At 37.4% G+C, this 20,480-nt stretch overlaps 1 protein-coding gene across 23 annotated transcripts in view; it reads right to left on the bottom strand.

Moving 5' to 3' along the window:
* Positions 1-20,480, bottom strand: part of B3GALT1 (beta-1,3-galactosyltransferase 1) — a 644,122-nt gene that overhangs the window by 156,281 nt on the left and 467,361 nt on the right. For 5 of the 23 annotated variants that reach the window (XM_079131893.1, XM_079131881.1, XM_079131877.1 and 2 more), the window contains one exon: positions 11,597-11,653. The exons of the other annotated variants lie outside the window; for them this stretch is intronic. The gene's annotated coding sequence lies outside the window, so the exon portion shown is untranslated. Of the gene's footprint in view, positions 1-11,596; positions 11,654-20,480 lie in introns of those variants that run through there. 23 annotated transcript variants of the gene reach the window in all.

Below are 20,480 nucleotides of genomic sequence, written 5' to 3'. Positions count from 1 at the left end.
GCATCAAGTAGGGCAGTATGCCTGGAACAGTGGAAGCCAGCCCAGGAATAGAAGTTGGTAGACAGATTCTTGACAAAGATGAAGCTATTATAAAGCAGGAGAGGAATAGGTAGAAGGTAGGGCTGACAATATTAACCTGCAGTGAAAAGTTTATAGGCAGAGGAAATACTAGCACCATTTCAAGAAATAATCATAGCAAGACTCACAAAGAAGCTTCGTAGTCTAGAAATACTTGGAAGCAAGGCAGACCTAAGCTGGAAAGGCAGATTGAAAAGTGAGTCTCTGAGATAAGGACCATGGACAGCTCCACGGAAACCCATTTCTTCCTTCTAGAAGAGATGGCAACTCAAAACTGGTTTTATGATTGCTTGCTCTATTTCTGTGAGGTACATCCTTGGGATTTTAGTTGGAATTGCATCGAATCTGTATAGCACTTTTGGTAGTATGGCCATTTTGACAATATTCATTCTGTCTATCCAAGAACATGGGAGATCTTTCCATCTTCTAAGGTTTTCTTTAATTTCTTTCTTTAGTGTTCTGTAGTTCTCATTGTAGAGGTCTTTCACCTCTTTTGTTAGATTGCTAAAGTAATCCTTAGCAAGAAGAGTGAAGCAGGGGGTATCTCAATACCAGAACTTCAACTCTACTACAAAGCAATAGTAACAAAAACCACATGGTATTGGCAACAAAATAGACAGGTAGATCAATGGTACAGAACAGAGGACACAGACACAAACCCAAATAAATACGGTTTTCTCATACTAGACAAAGGTGCCAAAAACATACAATGGAGAAAAGATAGCCTCTTCAATAAATGGTGCTGGGAAAACTGGAAAACCATATGCTGCAGAATGAAACTAAACCCCTATCTCTCACCCTGCATAAAACTCAACTCAAAATGGATCAAGGACCTTGGAATCAGACCAGAGACCCTTCATCTTATACAAGAAAAAGTAAGCCCAAATCTTCAACATGTCAGTTTAGGATCAGACTTCCTTAACAGGACTCCCTTAGCACAAGAAATAAAAGTAAGAATCAATAACTGGGATATATTCAAACTAAAAAGCTTTCTCTCAGCAAAGGAAACTATCATTAATGTGAAGAGAGAGCCTACAGAGTGGGAGAAAATCTTTGGCACGCATACTTCAGATAGAGCACTAATTTCCAGAATATATAAAGAACTCATAAAACTCTACACCAAGAATATAAATAACCCAATCAACAAATGGGCTAAGGAAATGAACAGACACTTCACAGAAGAAGATCTACAAGCAATCAACAGACATATGAAAAAATGTTCAACATCTCTAGTAATAAGAGAAATGCAAATCAAAACTACCCTAAGATTCCATCTCACCCCAATTAGAATGGCGATTATCAAGAATACAAGCAATAATAGGTGTTGGAGAAGATGTTGGGAGAAAGGTACACTCATACATTGCTGGTGGGGTTGCAAATTAGTGTAGTCACTCTGGAAAGCAGTGTGGAGAGTCCTCAGAAAACTTGGAATGGAACCACCATTTGACGTAGTTATCCCACTCCTTGGCCCATACCCAAAGGACTTAAAATCAGCATACTAATGATGCAGCCACATCAATGTTCATAGGTGCTCAATTCACAATAGCCAGATTTTGGAACCAATCTAGATACCCTTCAATTGATGAATGGATAAAGAAACTGTGGTACATACATACAATGGAATATTACTCAGCCATAAAGAAGAATAAAATTATGGCATTTGCAGGCAAATATATGAAACTGGAGAATATCATGCTATGTGAGATAAGCCAAACCTAAAAAACCAAAGGATGAATGATCTCGCTGATAAGCGGATGATGATACATAATGGGGGGTGGGAGGGAGGCAAGAATGGAGGAAGGAGGGACTGTATAGAGGCAAAACAGGGGTGGGGGGGTGGGGGGAAGGGAAAAATAACAGAATGAATCAAACTCCATTACCCTATATAAATGTATGATTACACAAGTGGTACGCCTCTACTTCATGTACAAACAGAGGAACAAGTTGTACCCCTTTGTTTACAATAAAAAAACTGGTTTTATGCCGAAGGTACTATAAAGGTGCTGTCAGGACCAAAACCTATTAAGGTTTATTTGATCCTCAATATCGAAGCAATTTTTTTCCACTGGATATTTCCAAACAGATGAATGGCATAACATCTGGACAGAATTGTTTTAAATTGTTTCTCCTTGATAGAGAAGGAAGTCTATTGTGACCTTAAGTGGTTTTACTTGGGGTTGATCTTCATTCTTAGAGTTTCTTAACTGATTCATAGTTCTGTCAGGAAGGTTCTCATCTCCCTCAACATGACTCTGATATTGAGAATTAGGGTCAGTGGGGTCAACTGTAGAATGTTTCAACATCCAATTCAGTAGATTGTCTAACCACACAAGTTTTCATATGTCTGAAGAGCACTACATCAGAATACAGGAGAGCTGTTGAATAAAATGCCCCTGCTCAGATGCACAGACTCTGAGTTATAAGAACCATTGTGAAAAAATATGACTGAGAGACTTGTGTATTCTTCTGGGCAAAGGGTTCTCATTTCACTTCTGAATAATGAAATTGAGATGTCTCAGTGGTCATGTACTCCAACCACTGAAAGGAAGAATGCCTTGTATTTTCTGGAGCAGTGATTATCCAAGTGTGGTCCTTGAACCCTTGTGAGTCAATGATACCATTTGAGGAGGTCCAAAATATTCTGCCTTTTCCAATTACATGTCTCCACAAGTCCTACATTTCACTTATAATTTGACCAAAATAATGGGTCACAAAAATTGGTTTCGGAAGAAGATATGAGAATTCAGTTCTTTTCTAATGGGCCAGGTAGTAAAGACATTTGCAAAATTATAAGTAATGTATCTACTAATTTGTTTTAGAGAATGTAGTTATGTTCTTTTCAAAAAGATGTCGCTTATTTTAATATATAGTTTGTTGACTGCTTCTTAAAATTACGTAAAAGTTTGACTCTCAGTTTTAATTAGGGTAAATATTGATAAATAGGGTAAATATTGATAAATATAACCTACATAATAAAAAGTTCTTTGGGATGGCCATGGTGATGCCTGTGTTCCCAAGGATTCTGGAGGTTGAGGCAGAAGATAACAAATCCAAGGCCAGCCTCAGCAACTTGGCAAGACCCTGTCTCAAAATAAAAAAAGAAAAAAGGCTGGGGTATAACTCAGTGGTAGAGCACCCTTGGGTTCTATCTCCAGTACAGGGGGGAAACTTAGTAGGGTCTTTAAAATTTATAAGAGTATAAAGGGTTCAGAGATCAAAAAGGTTGAGAATCATGATTATAGAGGTATCAGAATTAATGTTTCTTTGAATAAGTACCCAGTCTTTAAATAACAAAGTAAAAGTGAACAAACTCTTAGTTTCCAAGTTCTTAGGAGATGTTAAGTTGTCTGGGGGACATAGGGGTGGTCTCTAGATATTTAGATTTTTCACTTGGTTTGGTAAGGGCTGACCCATCTGGCATGTGAGGTTTTCCCTTCAGGGTTCTGAATTCTCCCCCTTGGGTTGGCTTCAAATTTAAGAGTAAGCCTCAACCTTTAGAATATGAATGGCTTTCACTATTCACCTACATTTCAGTTTCTAGAAAAACCCAATGATCTACGAAAGTGTCCTGCAACTAAGCGTGAATGAATTGAATGAAGAAAAATTTAAGAGATATGCAAGGAAAATCTATTGATATTTGTGTGAAAGATTATATTTTGAAATATCTTTAAGTAACTGGTTTAACTTTCATCACACAGATATATCAAATGTATAAATATCTCTCAATAATTCACTGGAGTGCAATTTTCAGGAAACAGTAAACAATAGTGTTAAGCTTTATCTTTGGAGCAAACAGATTTATGAGTATAGGCCAATCTCAGTAAACAAGGCTAATTGAGATGAAGTCCAAAATAAATATAGTATGGCAATACTATAAATACTATAGATAGGGCAGTATAGTAACATATAGAGGGAGTATAGAATATAAATTTAAAATGATAATACTTTCACATAAAATAGTAAAGGAAATAAAATTTAAAAAATTTTATGGTATCTTTTTATACCTTCAATTTATTTATTTACTTTTATGTGGTGCTGAGGATTGAGCCCAGTGCTTCATACATGCTAGGCAAGTTGCTCTACCACTGAGCTACAATCCCAGTCCTAAGAAATAAAATCTTAATGTTTTGAAGCATTTGTTATAGTTTCAGCTACTAAATAATAAAAATTTAAAAAATATATGAATTACTGGACTTACCTTAATGAAAGGAAAACTTGAGATTTTGAGCAAGTCATCTAGTCTCTCTCCTTTTAAGTTTTTACATCTACTAAATGAAGAGATTACATTAATTATCACCAGGCCTAACATTCATTCCTATGCAAGCCATAAGCAGAACAGGTTTCATGGGTTTAGTCTATTGTCTCAGGTAGTTCAAAACTTGTATACTGCTGGGTTATAAACATTTTTGTTTACACTGTAAACTAAATTTGTTAAAAAGTTCAAAAGCAACAGGTATTACAACCTTAGATGAGATTATTCAAAGGGAAATGGTAACACCAGGTAATTGACATTTCATAGAGGACCTGAAGACAATCTTCAAAGACAATTATTGTATGTTATGGTTTAGATGGAGGTGTCTCCCAAAAGCTCATGTGTGAGACAATGCAAGAAGATTCAGAAATGAAATGATTAGATTATAAGAGCTTTAACCTAAAAGGTGGATTAATTCACTGATAGGGATTAACCGGATGGTAAATCTAGGCAGGTAGGAAGTAGCCGGAAGAAGCAAATCTCTAGGGGTATACCTTTGGGTTTTATATTTTGTCCCTGGTGAACAGATCTTTCTCTCTCTGCTTCTTGCTTTCCAGGTCCTAAGCTGGTTTCTTCTACCATGGCCTTTAGCCATGATGTTCTGCCCGGCCTCAGGGCCAGAGGTATGGAGTTGGCTAATCATAGCTTGAACCTTGGGAATTATGAGGCAAACAAACTTTTCCTCCTTTAATTGTTTTTGTTGGGTCTTTTCCTCACAGTGATGCAAATGCTGACTGAAACAGTATTTGAAAACAGAGTAGAATTTTTGTTCCTTAAGAATTTAGATTTTTTTAATAAAATAATTTTGGACTCACTTGCCATTGAGTATTCTTTGCCCTTTATACTTCTGAAAATTGATTATTATTGCTGGGTGTGGTGGTACATGCCTGTAATTCTGGGAACTTTGGAGGCTGAGGCAAGAGGATCGTAAGTTCAAAGTCATCAATTTAGTGAGGCCCTAAACAAATTAGTCAGACCCTCATCTCAAAATAAAAAATAAAAAGAACTGGGGATGTGGTTCAGTGGTAAAGTGCCCCTGGGTTCAATCCCTGGTTTCAAAAAAATACATGTATATATTATTTTAATTGAACGTATTTGTGGGATCTGAGTAATGATCAAATCAGGGTTGTTAATCATTTCAATCTACTTAAACAGTTTTTAAAGTCCTTTACACTTTTTTTTTCCTGGGTTACCTTGGAAGTGGTGCAAGTGGAGAGGAGACAGAATGAAAAGAAGTAATCATTCTTGGACAAATTTGATTTTTTTCTCTGGTTCACTGAAGCTTGTGCCATTTGATTTAGGGATTTCAGTTTTCACTATTCGTGATTGTTGTCCAGTTTTAAACAACTCTGTCCAACAGCATATGAATCCCAAGGCAGTGGAATGAAAATCTTATCAAAGACTATGCTAATTCAAAGCCATCAGCTTACAGCTTGTCCACCATGCTATTGCATTTTAAGTAACCAATTATTATGTAAAATTCTGCCTTCAGTGGTATTAAGGATATGCAGGAGTCATGAACTCTGTATGATTATAAAAAACTTGAATCTTCATTAAAAGGACATAGAAAGTTAATTAAAAGATAATTAAAAGGAATGAGGATTTTTGAATATCTGATATTTTCTACTTATCCTTTACATCTGGAAAGTTGAAAATTGTGGTCAATGTCAGGTCAAAGACACAGAAGTCTTTCTCTTGTGATAATTTCAGCCTCTTGACTTTGTTTGAGAAGAGAAGTCAATTGTTTATGTAACACATAATCCACTCACATCATAACAAAGAAGGAAGGAGCACTTAGTCTGAAATGTATTGCACAGATTCATTAACTTCAGAGTATCTGATAGGAAATTCTCTGCTACAAATGGTATCTCTATTTTATATTACAGTATATTTAGACTGTAGCCTGCTTCAGAGCCTATGATCATTATACTAAGATTCTGAGTAAATAAGAACTGGTACTACAATTAATTTGAGAAGACTAATTAGTAGACTTCATCCCCTTTAGACAAAACACATTTCCTTTTCAACAAAAGCAACCAAAAGTGAACACCACAGTCAAAAGTAATTTTTTTAAAATCAAAATGAATCAAAAAGAGTTAACGTTAGAAAATAGTTATCATTAGAAAAAGATTGGGGTCAAATAAACCTACCCGCAAAGAGGTCAGACGTTGACAAGAAAATGACAGCCCCATTAAGGCAAATGCCAGTCTCTGACTGCTCTCAACCTCTACTTTTCTACAGGACCAGATTTCATCCTTGACAGGACCAGTTCTGCTCAGGTTCAGAGCCATTGCTGCCCAATGACTGTGTGCTGTGGGAACTCTAGGCATCTGTGAGTCCCTGAAGTGTGTCAGTCAGAGCCATGTCCCTGAGATCTACCTTGATTTCTTCTCTCCTGAGTTGTATCTTTCTTGTTTTGAAACGTGGGCTTAGGCTCTGGCACTTTGAACATCTGCCCCAATTTCTTTTCTCTTCCTCTTTTTGAGGTCTAGTTCTTATCCTGGCAATTTGTAGCTTCTGCCTGGGTTCTTGTTCCCTTAAGTTGTTCATCCACAAAACATAACACCACTGTACTTCTCTCAAGATACATCTGCTGTTCTTTGACAGGGAAAAATTTCTAAATTGTACTGTTATTTTCTACTTCTGTCCTTATTTGTCCATACAGAGGAATTTCTACAACAGGAAGTTATCAAAGGCAATATAGGCAGTGAGGTATACAAGCTCTCCCTTCTCAGCATTAAATTTGCTAAATTCTTTCCTGCTGTCCTTAGTTGCTCTTGTTCCAATAGGAGCTGTGGTCAGATACCAAGACTTCCTGGTTGCATTAAACAAATTGTCTGTAACTGTGTATTTGCTCTGGCACATAAACTAAATTGTCTGTAACAGAGTGTATTTTAAATGATGAATAACACCTGCACAGCATTTTCTAGCTGAGATGAGAAAGAAGGGGGCGAGGGAGAGAGGGTGTGGGGAGGAAGGAAGAGGGAGAGAGGGAGAGAGATTAAACAATCATAATACACATTAAATGTTAATTCTATAAGAAGGTTCATGTGAAGTTCTCAATACATCTTCCAAGTGGATGATGGGTTCTTTGTACCTCTTCTCTAGAGTAACTTTTAGAATAATATATTGTATTCTCAGTGCAAAAAAAGCAGGGATTTATCAATCAGAAGGTTCCATGTAATACATTTGGTCAAAAGTCAACCAAACCAAAATTACAATGTTTATAAGAAGGGTAAATGTGTGGCAGGGGAAATTTTCTTGGAGGAAGTTTAAATATGCCACATTCTAAAAGTACTTCCAAAACTAGAGTCTGGTCCAAAGTATAAGCATTTCATATACTTATTGGATGACTTATTGAGTTGGTGACTGGTGCTCTTACATGTTCTGTCCTTGGAAGCCTTTCCTAGTGACTATTCAGATGTCTAGCAACCTTCTTTTTGTTGAACTCCCCAACTGAGATCTACTCCATGGATGACAAGCATGGGCCTTATATTTTAATGCAAGCAGTCTTTAATGCAAGCCAGTGACTAAGTTTGGAATGATTTCTAATCATTTGAACAATTTAAGAACAATTTTCAATGTTCAGATGTTTGGTACGTTGTAGGTAAAGTATTCAAATAATTGCATGTTTAACATCCACCCAAATGTTTCGGCTGATGTCTCCATAATATGCCTTTTGCCAGCAAAGACAAAACCAGCAAATAAATAGCCAACATCAAACCACTCCTAAATAGAACATGTTGAGATAAAATGAGTACTTTTTAATAAACATGTTCTGCATGGTTATATTACCAAGAAAGCTCAGAGGAAGAAAAATCACATTTTAACCATAATATAGGATGGGAAAGAAAATTACAGTATAGGGTGCTAGAATTTTAGAGAGCACATAACATTGCTCTTCTTGATGTATGGATTTTAATAATGCAATTGTTTTAATAATGATAGTCATATTATTGGTCAAACCAAAATATGGAAATACAACTCACTTTGCTCAAGAGCAGTGGCTGCTTATTCTCATGCACCAGGGAAATTGCCACCAGGGCTGGCTTTTTAAACTACTCTCATCTTTATCACTTACTTCTTTTCCTTTTTTCTTTTCTTTTTCTTAAGGTCCTGGGGACTAATTTCAGGGGCACTCTATTGCTGAACTACATCCCCAGCACTTTTTCTCTTTCATTTTGAGACAGGGTGTCACTGAGTTGCTGTGGTTGGGCCTTGAATTTGCAATCTGTTTTTTATCACCTACTGCTCTGATAAACAAAGAACTAAACTTCTCAAAAGAAGCAGTTGTGGGGTGAATAACCATTTTTTTCCTTTGTAGGTATGAGTTTGGGATTAGGTTTCTGCTAGAACAGATGGTAACCATAGATATGATATAGTATTTTCTATAGACTTGATAAGCTTTTATTGAATTATGTTATGCCAAGTTTGGTGCAAGTATTTGCAATCAGTTATTATTTATTACTAGTGTTAAAGTACATTAAAAATATATTCACTGAATCTGTACATAAAAAATTATAGTATTTGATAAAATTTATAATTAAAGTAGTAAAACTTATTTTAAAAGATATCTCAAAACCAACACACACACACACATGCACATACACATATACACACACCTGACACAGAAAAAATAGAAAATGTGTAAAATTAAGTTGTCTTATGAAACTTGGGATAATTTCAGACTGAATAAGTGTGACGATGTGCTTTGGTAGTTAAATTGAACATATTGCACCTTTTTGTTTGACCTTGATTACTAGAATAAGTAATGTTATTTTTCAGATTGCTTCATATATTGATAATAAACCTATTAATGACAAGATATGGCATTTTTTAAATATCTTACCTATTTTAGTGTATGTTATTATACTGTAAGCCAGAATTCTTGTTTAACTATTGATGAGGTTAGAACATTCTATTCCCAAATATGACACATTTCCCTATCCTTGTCTCCTAAGGCAGGCCTTGTTTCCTCTGCCCTTGAAGACTTTCCTGTGATGAGTGTCAGACCTAAGACCTGGAAGGTAGGAATGTCACACAAGGAAATAAAAAAGAAACTGAACTTAGGGACCTTGCTAAATTGCCCCTAGTTTATTATCATCAGATCATGCCCTTTGTCCTCCAAGCATACTTTTGCATGACTGTCCATAAAAAACACTGCTTTGACATTTCTTTGGGTCTTTATTTCTGAAGGCTCTGATGTTACCTAAAATTTACACTGAATTAATTTATATGCCTTTTTCCTATTAATCTGTCTTTTTTTGTAGGGATTTCAGCCATGACTCTAATACTGGGTCAGAAAAGACATTACTTTTCTACTCTACATGGTCCTACACTGACATTCTGAAGCAGTGCTTATTGAGAACGCATTCAACATATGCAGAGAGACGCTAACATGTTTTTATACCACCTTTGTCATGGAGAATGAAGGACATACTTAGTTGTTTCATGACTCATAAGGAAGAGAGGACATAGGATTTATTTCTGTTTATGAACCAATTTGGATAAATCCTATTTAAGAACTACTAATATACTTCTGACATAAGAAAAGAATCCTTAAGTCATATTAAGAAAGTTGCCTTTTCTTTTGTGATGTGGTGACAGCTTGATTTGTGTCTTCATTTTTTGCTCTTCCCTCTTCTAAATTCTATAATCCTACCCAATCACCATCCTCTGCCTTTCTGCACCTGCGCCTTCATCAACCTGGGTTTTTGGTGGAAAGACCTCTCTAACACAATGGGGAAACTAATTTCAAAAATCTGTAACAAACCATACGAAAGAAGAAATATAATTATTCTTTAACATGTTGAAATCATTTCCCTAGTAATAACAGAAAGGGAAATTAAAACATGAAAAAATAGCATTTACTATATTTTAGGTTGCAAAGAGAAAAAAATGAATAAATAATCCTTTGTTGGTGAGACTGAGGTGAATCTGAAATCCTCATGTATTACTGGAGAAAAGATTAATTGTTTTGCCTTTTCAAAATACTATACTAAGAGTTGTAAAAATATTCAGAAGCATAGATATGATCATCTGACTTTTGTAAATTTATCCTAAGAAAAGAAACCAAGGGCCAGGCATGGTGGTGCACACCTGTAGTCCCAGCTACTCAGGAGGCTCAGGAGGTGTGCAAGTTTGAAGCCAGAATGAAAACTTAATGAGACCCTGTCTCAAAATTGAAAAGCAAAGGGACTGGGGATGTAGCTCAATGATAGAGCACCCCTGTTTCAATTCCCTACCACAAGAAAAGAAAGAAAAGAAAGCAAGGAAGGAAGAAAAGAAAAAAGAAGAAAAAAAAAAAAAAGAAAAGAAAGGAAGAAAGAAAGAAAGAAGTAAAGGAAGAAAGAAGTGAAGGAAGGAAGGAAAGAGAAAGATGGATGGAGGGAAAGAAAAAAGGAAGGGAGAAGGGCACCAACCAAAGAATTAGGGGAAATAAACCTGACCTATGAAAATACCCATTTCTAATATTTTTGATACTGATAGTGACTTAAATACCAAATACGAGTGGCAATATTAATTAAATTATAATTGAGGTACTTGATAGAATATTTTATTGCCAAGTAAAAATGGATAATTATGAGGACAAGTGTGTCAACAAAGGAAAATGGAAATGTGTGTTTTCTTGTGTATTTTCCAAACATATTATAATATTTTCACATCATTTTAGAGTAATGATTAGTTACAATAATTGGAACTCATTTTTATCTCCCAATCCAAAGAACCCCCTTCCAAGAAATCTTTCATAATACCTTATTTACATTTTAGTTTTGGAATTTAAATATATTCTTCCATTATAGTTTTAAGTAAATTTGTAGTAAGTTAATAAGCTGTGAAATAATTTGGTCCTAGATTTTGGAAATGAGCACAAGAATTTATAAATGGATCCTGGGTTTCATTAATAGTACGCATTGTGACTAAAATTGTGAGATTCATATACTCATTTGTCTGACCTGCTCAGAAGGGATAATTTCCATATGTGCATCTGAAAAATTCATGAGGCCTCTTTCTCCAATGACCAATTATTATCTAATAGCCTCATGGGGTATTTTCTATTCTAATTGGTTACTGATCTCATCCCTTGATTCAGTATTTTTTTTTTTTCTATTGACAACAGAAAAGCTAATCACTGCATCTATTTAAACAAATTTAGCTTTGAACACTTTGTATTTCCCTAATTTCCACTATTTGAGATGGGTGTCACTTAAACAGGAAGTAATACTTTCCCCTAGCGTTTGAAATAAACATAACTTCATTCCTCACCTCAGGCAATCTTCCTGGCTTCAAGAAGGTCATAGGCAGTAGAATCCACAATAGGATCTGAAAGGAAAAGAGAGAAAGGATCTTGTTTCAAGTTCAAATTCTCCCAAGTAAGCACAGAGCCTGCAATTTGCTAGAGATTTAGTCTAACATGTTTAGTGAATAAGGCACCTATTCAAAACAAATTAAAAAAACAAAAACCCTACAGAATTAAAGACTTAAACATTAAGCATTATTTCAAGCACTTCAAGCATGGGCCAAGCTGAGGATCAGGCTTCTCAGAGAAAATGCTGTGTTTTGCTCTCCTGAAGAATGTTGGCTGGCTGATCTATGGCATGACTGGCTACTGGCAGGGTTTGAGAGTGCAGTGCTATTTACAGGCAGGTAGACTCAGTAGATTGGACATAATTTCTATTCTCATTTCTTCATTCCATGCTAATCACACATGGGTTTGTACTTTGGAAACCATCTGGTAGGTATTGTGGTTACTGCATTCTGCAGCATAGTTAGAGGCTTTTTTGAAACTGCAAATAGTAGTTTGATTCAAGGATGCAAAATCAGGTTCAGGGTCCTAGCTCCTTGATCACTGTCTGTTTTCCTACTAAATTACTAAAAGTTTGGGTTAAAATTTGGTAATGAACCCACACCTGAAAGGCAGAAAGAATACTTCAGAAAGGTGTAAAGAAATAAGGAATGAAAGCCAAAACAAAAATAAACCCAATACAATAGAACTAATAAAGTTTTGTATTATATATTCAAGGAAATGGTGACTTTTTAAATTTTTAGTTTTATTTACAAGATTTAGGATAGTTATAAATAACTGGTTGGGATGAAATATCCTACTACGTGGAGATTACAATAGCAGGTTAAGACTATGGAAATAATACTAATAATAATAATAAAGTGATTTCACTTTAGCCCTTAACATCTGGTGCTCCAAGTCTCTTTCTCATATATCCTTGACAGTCCACGAGCTCCTTCAGGGCCTCAGCAGAACTTCACATATCATCTTTGCTACTGGTGGTGCCAGTCCTTCATTCCTTCATTAGATCCATGTTTATTGAACATCTGCTATTGTCATACATTGATACATGTGCTGGGATTACAAGGATAAGTCAGGTAAATAACACATGAAGATATTAGATGCTAGAATGAAAATAAAACTGAATGATGTGATGGAGTGTGACTAGGGACCCTGTTTAGACTGGGTGGTTGGGGGAAGGCATATGTGAGGAGGTGACAAGTAAGTAGAAATGTGACTTGAAGTAATTTGCCACGGGAGACTTTGGTAGACAAATATTCCAAACAGAAGCAACATAGCACTAGGTTGCTAAGATGGGAAAGAACTGGGAGTGTTCAAGAAAGAACCAAGTTGAGTATGGATGGAGTACATATAGGACCAAATGGATGGTGGGTAAGACATGAGCTTGATGGGGCAGAAGGAGCCAGTTCACACAGGGTCTTGCAGGCAGTGTGAGGCATTTGAATATTATTCTCAATGCAGCAGAAAACCTTGGAAGATTTTATACACATCTGCTAAATTGATCTACACTTAGAAGATCACGTCACTGTGAGAGACAAGATGAAGCCAGGAGACCAGCTGTGAGGCTTTTATCTTCGCCCAGGCAAAAGATGATGGCATCTTGGAATAGGGTATGTGTTTAAAGGCAGCTTTAGCAGAGCTTGCTGGTTGATCTGATGGGGTGAGGAATAAAAGGTGAAGAAAAACCAAGGATGATCATGTTAAATAGACCTTAAAACTCTGTAAAAATACTCCCAATTTTCAAAATGAATGACAGAGAGATGTATTTGATGAAATTCCAGTGAAGTGACATCTATATTGCATTAGGTATATGCATTTTATTTTAAACATTTATGTATCAAGAGATTGATTTGCTGTCCACTTAGGAGGACCTTCAGACAACACTTTGAGATGTACAATCAATTCTAAAAGGTATACAGGGAAAGCTCCTAATAGAAACTTCCTCAACAGTTCCACCAACCCTTGGGTAGCTTTGGAGCACAGTCAGGAGTTTCCCTGCTGGAAGAGCCACAGCCTCCTATCTGTGATATTAGTAGTTTAAAGTAGATATTCCCTACATTTGGTTTTAATTTAAAATGTCTGTGTCTTAATACCCCACCTGGCCTATTCCAGGGCTCTTGAGCGTATAAGCCATATATAATAAGTGAGTTACGGTAATAAAGATCTCCAGTTTTTTTACTGTTTCATCCCCACACTTAATTCTGGATTAATCTTTTTTCTTGGTTTAGTATTTATAGTTCTTCTGAACTGACAGAAAGTAAATTGCTTTTGCTTGAACACAGTGCCTGGGGTAAATTATTTTTCTTAGAAGTACATAAACCCCAATTAGAATACTTGCCTTTATTCTCACAAGAAGTCTTTTTTTTTTTTTTTTTTTTTCTTTTTCTTTTTTTTTTTTTCTTTTTCCTTTCTGGGTAACTACCTTGCAAGGTCACCCCCCTTGAGTGGGAAATATGTACTATGTATATGTACATAAATATAAACATGTTTGCCATTACTGAGCATGTTCTATGGGTCACACATTGTGTGGTAAAGAGGAATTTTTGCATATCAGCTTAATGAATCCTCACAATAAGAAGCGGCAGGCATTGTTTACCTCATTTCACAAATGAGTTATCTGGATCTTAGCATGTTGTAGCGCTAGGATGGCAGCCCGGTTCTGCTGGTGGCCTTGGCCAGGCTTGTATCCTTGGAATTGGGAGAAAGATACCTACTTCTGCTGCTGGGAGAATTAAACTGATGTGATATGTGAAATCACTCACTGCACTCAGTGTCCCCCGCAGCTGCTTCCGCAGCAGCCTGGGGTGCAGGCAGCACTACACCTTCTGTGCTATTTGAGGCTGTAGCCATTCTCATATTTTCAAATTATTCATACTACTGGCCCACCAAAAATTTCCATCAAAGTTAATATATCTTACTAAATAAATATTAACACAATTTTAGTACACTCCAAACCCCACGAGTTTTTGAGCCTCTGGGTACTGGTGAGAACAGGGGTTTATGCCACACCTTGTGACTACTGTCCTGAAAGGCCTATTTCTTTCCCCAGTCACCTTTGTTTCCCTCTCTCTCTCACATCATTCAAAATTCAGCAGAAGTCCACAGGGCATGGGGCTCAGAAAGTGTAATCTGGTTATTAGTTTTTAATTTTCCTTGGAAACTCTGAAGCACTCCTGCAGATTCCGCATTACATCTGGGTTTGTTATCCTTTCTGCCTTTGGTGTCATGCTACCCTGGGCCAAGGCCAGCTCCTGGTAAGAATGCTTTTTTTGTTTCTCAGGCACTCCTTACAGGTACTTCACTCTGCTGATTAGCAATCTCCTGTCTGCCTGTCCTGCCTGCTTTTGGTTTCTGGATTCCATGAGAGCATAAGTAGCACAGGATCAAAACAACTCAGAAGAACATTTATCCTAAGGTCCCTAGATCCCTGAATCCATAGGATTCTCCAAATATCAAGGTTACATCTATTTTCTTTATGTTCATGTAACTGGAGGGGAAATATATTTTACAGCAAAATGGATTTAACCCTTTTTACCTTCCTGAGGGATAGAGGGAGGTGGTGGCATTATTTACAGTAGTCTGATATAAATCTCAGTCTTCTGTCCCTTTCTCTTACAGGGACACTGGTGAGGGAAGGAGAAATGAGAAGTGGAGCACAGAAATGAACTCTATGTCCATAGGAGAGGGCTGCAGCTGAGCTAGGGCACAGGGGCTGCAGCCTTAGAAGGATTCCATTTTCTTTTGTTTTGCTGCAGAAGAGATAGCTGAGGCTTGTGGGGCGAATGGCCTGTAGCAGAACTGGTACTCAATCGGAATGTCTAACATGCAATTCTGAGTTGCTCTTGTTAGGCAGACCCTTCCATCTCCCTGCACCTTTCATAAAATCTGTCTGCAGGTTTGTCTTTTACTATATCTGGGTTGATTTAATTTGCTATTTCATGGCAATCAAGGAAAAGAGGGGAACTATGACTAAGTGAGATATAGTAATAGAACCGGGACCTTATGTGTAGGATAGTGAGAAAATTCACGACCTTATAAATTTAGGAGACACAAGAGTATAAAAATAGAGGTGACTGGGGACAATGGAAGCCAACCTCTTCCTCACTAGAATTCCTGGAATGGCTAGAAAGAATGTAAAACCCACACTGTACCAGACATGTGGACCAATTTCATTTACATCTCAATGGGAGGGTGCTTCAGCTAGTACCCATAGACCATTGACCAATTCAACTGCTATTTTACAATAGTAATGCAGGTTTCAATTGTTCTTACCCCTGCTTATTTTGGTGACAGACAGTGGTCACACAAACATGTCCACATCCTAAACCATAGAACCTGTGGATATTGGGGCTTACTTGGAGATAGGCAGATGTGAGCCCCATGAACATGAAGTTAGGGATACTGTGCTACCCCCACAAGCTTTCTTTTCTTTTTTTAATCTTATTTTGTTTTTTAATTTATTCTTTTTAATTATACATGACAGTGGAATCTATTTTGATATGTTTATACAAATATATTATACATATTGATAAATATGGAATATATCTTATTCTAATTAGGATCCCAGTCTTGGGAATGCACAGGCATGAAGAGTAATGGAATAGAATATAAGACACAGAGACAAACCCACATAAAAGGTTATCTCATACTAGACAAAATCACCAAAAACATAGATTGGAGAAAAGATAGCCTCTTCAACAAATGGTGCTGGAAAAATGGGAAATCCATGCCTTCCTTTAAAAAAAAAGCAATTTGCCTAAGAACATTCTGGTTCTGCCCTGTTCTCTTCCCCAAAAACAACCTGTTATCCTCCAGACTGTTCTCTCAGGGTGAGGCTATTCTTTCAGGCTCCAGGAATTTAAGATTTCTCCTTGCCAATAAAAACCCAAGTTACCCTGAAGGGGAAACGTCTATGAACTTTACACAGACCAAAGATTCCAGGACTCATAAAGGCAGAATAATTCAAAACAAAGACCATGGACCATGAACTCTGTAAGAATTAGCGTCAGGTAGAACTGAGGGCAAGGCCAAGGTGACCTAGATTTCCTTTAGATCTTTAGCATGTCATTATAATAATATCCTCCTCGTGGGTTTTGCTTGGGTACTCGTGGGTAAGAATCTGTCCAATAGGAACCTGTCAATCCTATTGTCAGTCAAAAGTCTAGAGATGGTACCTGGGTGGGACTCTATTAACTTCCCCAAGACCTCCAATAAACTGGGAAACAAAGGGAGCATGTTGTCACTCTCCTCTCTGGGAGGACCCCTCTCTCTTCCTTGAGTGTCTCTTCCCCCTTTTTAATAAAATTTGCTATACTTTTGGCTAAGTCTCCTGTCTCACCTAAAATTCTCTCACATAAGAACAGAAGAGCTGAGAACACATCACAATCTCCAGTATCAGTGGCATGGGATATTTAAGGTTGCAGTTGGAATTAAGGTTGGTAATCAGGTGTCTTTAAAGGACAGTTTATTCTGGATGACTTAGGTAGTTCCTAAAGAAAAGGGAGGCAGAAAAAAGGCCTTGCATGATGCTGGGAGAGAAAGACTCTGTGCCATTGTTGGTTTCAAGATGAAGAGAGGAGGGCAAGAGTCAAGGAACATGGGCTACCTCTAGAATCTAGAAAAAAAGAAAGTAGGTTTTCATGTAGAAATTTTAGAAAGGAATTCTGCCTTGCCAACATCTTGATTTTAGCCCAGTAAGTCTCAGGCTCAACTTCTAACTACGGAATGTTAAGATACAAAATTTGTGTTGTTTCAAGCCATTAGGTTTGTTAATGGCAGCAAAAAGCATATCTGTGTTAGTTATCTCTCACTACATAATAAACTACCCCATTACTAGTGGTTTAATAGCAATGATCCTTTATTTTGGTAGTGAATCTGTAATTTGGGCAGGGGTCAATAGGACAGTTTGTCTCAGTACTATACTCTATCAGCTTGGATGCTTCTTCTGGGGCCTGACTATTTTCAAGAGGGTTCATTCCTGTGGCTGAAAGATTTGTACTAGCTGTTAGCCAGTTGGCTGGGACTCAGCTGTGGCTGCGGTCTTGGAACACTTTATAGACTGCACATATCTCTCCACAGCCTATTGGTCTTCTTCATGATAGGGAACAGACAGATGAGAGTGGTAGGAATGTGAGGTTAAGGGAAAAATTCTACAAACTGGGCCCAAAGTACTTTCCCCCACAAGCTGAACAAACTGCTAGCTCTGAGTGGCTTAAACAATTCAAGAATCATTACTCATTACATACTGTGAAAGTGAAGAAGAATTTTTTGAATACTAGATGAGCTGATAGTGGAGTAAAATTACTCACAAAGCAAATCTTCAATGTGGACCAGACCTTCCTATTCTGGAAACAGATGTCTGAAAGAAATTTCATCCATAAGAAGGCCTGGTCAAGGCCAGGTTTCAAGGCTTTTAATGACAGGATAACAGTCTTGCGTGGGGACAATGTTGTAGACTCCATATTGAAATGCTTTGTGTTCTAGGCACAGTGAGAACCTAGGGTCCCTTGAGCATATCAGTACACACACACTGCCAGTGTGCTACATGGGCAACCAGCAGTTATGACCCAGCTCCTCTTCCAAGATGCCCTCCTGAACTGCTATGCTAGAGAAATGCAAAAGTGGCTTTTTGGAGAATGACATACCTCTCCAGGGTTTTCTAATTGTTTAGAATGCTCCTGTACATCCTACTTTTTACCTCATGATCACAGTGGTGTTTCTCCGGCTACATACTAAGTTGAATCATCTAATGAATAAAAAGATTACCAGCAGATTTTAAAGTCTACTGCCTGAGGATACCTTTCCCCAGGCCATTGCTGCAACTGAGGCAGACACTGAGAAGACACTCATGCAATTCTGGAAGGATTACAATATCCATGATCTCATCAAGAACTTTGCTTCATCTTGCGATGTCACCAAGGAGTGTGTGAATGGCATCTGGGAAGAAGACACTGAAGAGGTTCCTCCATGACTTTAAAGGATTTGCCAAGAATTAAAAGTCGTAAAAATCAACAAAACTTGGTTGAGATGGCAAACAGCTTTAACCTGTGTGTGGGAGAGGATAACACTGATGAGCTCCCAGAAGTGGTTCTTGAGGAAATGACCAGTGAGGATTTGAAATTCAAGCAGCAATGCACAGATGAAGAAGAGACTAGAGTAAGGAAACAATAGGAGAAGCAAAAAACAAAACCAAACAAACAACCCTCCCCCCTCAAAAAAAAAGCCAAGAAAATTCTCAGTGGGAAGGTTAAGCAATAGTTTTTTCAGAACTCAATTTGTTCTTTAGAAGTTTGAAAACATGGAGCCCAACATTGAAAAGGTTTCCATCAATAGGAATGTTCCTGGTGTGTTATGTGATTACTGGCAAGGCTTTGATAAAAATAGGAACTAACCAGGCAAACCACTATGGACATATTCTGAAAAAAGTGACACGTCTTCCAGAAGAGCCTCAAGCAAGTCCTTTGGGAGGGATTTCAGAGAAGGCATTGCTGTCACAGGAGATGACGGCTCCATGTGTGCTAATGTCCCTGAAGACCTTCCAGTGGGATAAAATGTGCACGTGGAAGACAGAGATGCTGATGCTCCTGGCCCTGTGTCGGACTGAGCTAATGCGCACATTCGTGTCTTAGTTATTGACAAAAAAGCTTAAACAGTAAAAATAAAAAATAAATTTTAAAAGCAGAAAAGACTTGTAGAATGAGGATATAAAGAAAGAAATATTTTTGTACAGTCTACGTGTTTGTGTTTTAAGCTAAGTATTATTAAACAAGTGTCGATTTTTAAAACCTAAAGAGTTTATAGTTACAGAAAGCTAAGGTTTATTATCGTTAAAGAAAAAACTTTCGCCTATGTGGTAGTGTTTGTAAAGTCCTACAGTAAGCACACAGTGACACCCTCGGCCTTCACATTCACTCACCACTCACTCACTCACTGACTCACAGAGACAAACTTCAGGTCCTGCAAACTCCATTCATGATTAGTGCCCCTACACAGGTGTACCATTTTTATTATCTTTTACTGTATTTTTACTGTACATCTTCTATGTTTAGATATGTTCAGTTATAAGTTTAGTCACATCATTGAACTGAACTCAAGAATTTAACTGGACTCTGGATTTATAACTTGAACACTTAAATTTATGAGGTTAGTTTCATTTACCAAGACATAGCTATGCATATTATCTTGCGGTCATGGAATTCATGGCAGGTTTTACTAGAAAAGGAGATACAGCCTAGTGGAAGGTCACTGGGGGTCTGCTCATGAAGGGGATATTGGGACCTCCAACAGCTCTTCTCTCTCTTTCACTTCTTGGTAACCAAGAGGTGAGCAGCTTTGTTTGACCATGTGCTCCCCACCATGATACTCTGCCTCCCTAGAGGCAATGAGGCCTAGCCACCATGGACTGAACCTCTGAACCATGAGCCAAAGTATATCTTTCCCTCTGATAAGTTTGATTATCTCAAGTATTCTGCCACAGTGATGAAAAGCTGATTTATACACTCTATCTCAGGATGGTTTCTGGTAGAGATGTCAGATGCTCAAGCAAATCACACACAGCCAATCCAAGGGTCAAAGAGTGAGAAAATACCTTTTTCCCAGTTATAAGGTATGGAAGATGTAGAAACATCACTACAGAAGAGTGAAGAAATAAGAATAGTAATTCAATATATCCTGACTATGCCAGTATCTCTCATTTTCTCTATCCCGCTCTCTCTCCTTCCCTCCTCCTTCCTGTTATTTTCTGGAAGTGATAATGAACCAATGCTTAAAAACAACAAACAAACAAAACCATTCCTATCTGGAAAAATGATGCTCTAATGGTTCTTTTTTATGTCCTTCTTCGGA

This window comes from Sciurus vulgaris (genome assembly GCF_902686455.1).
Source record: "Sciurus vulgaris genome assembly, chromosome: 3".
Lineage (NCBI taxonomy): Eukaryota > Metazoa > Chordata > Mammalia > Rodentia > Sciuridae > Sciurus > Sciurus vulgaris.
This window is presented reverse-complemented; position numbering and strand designations above follow the sequence as displayed.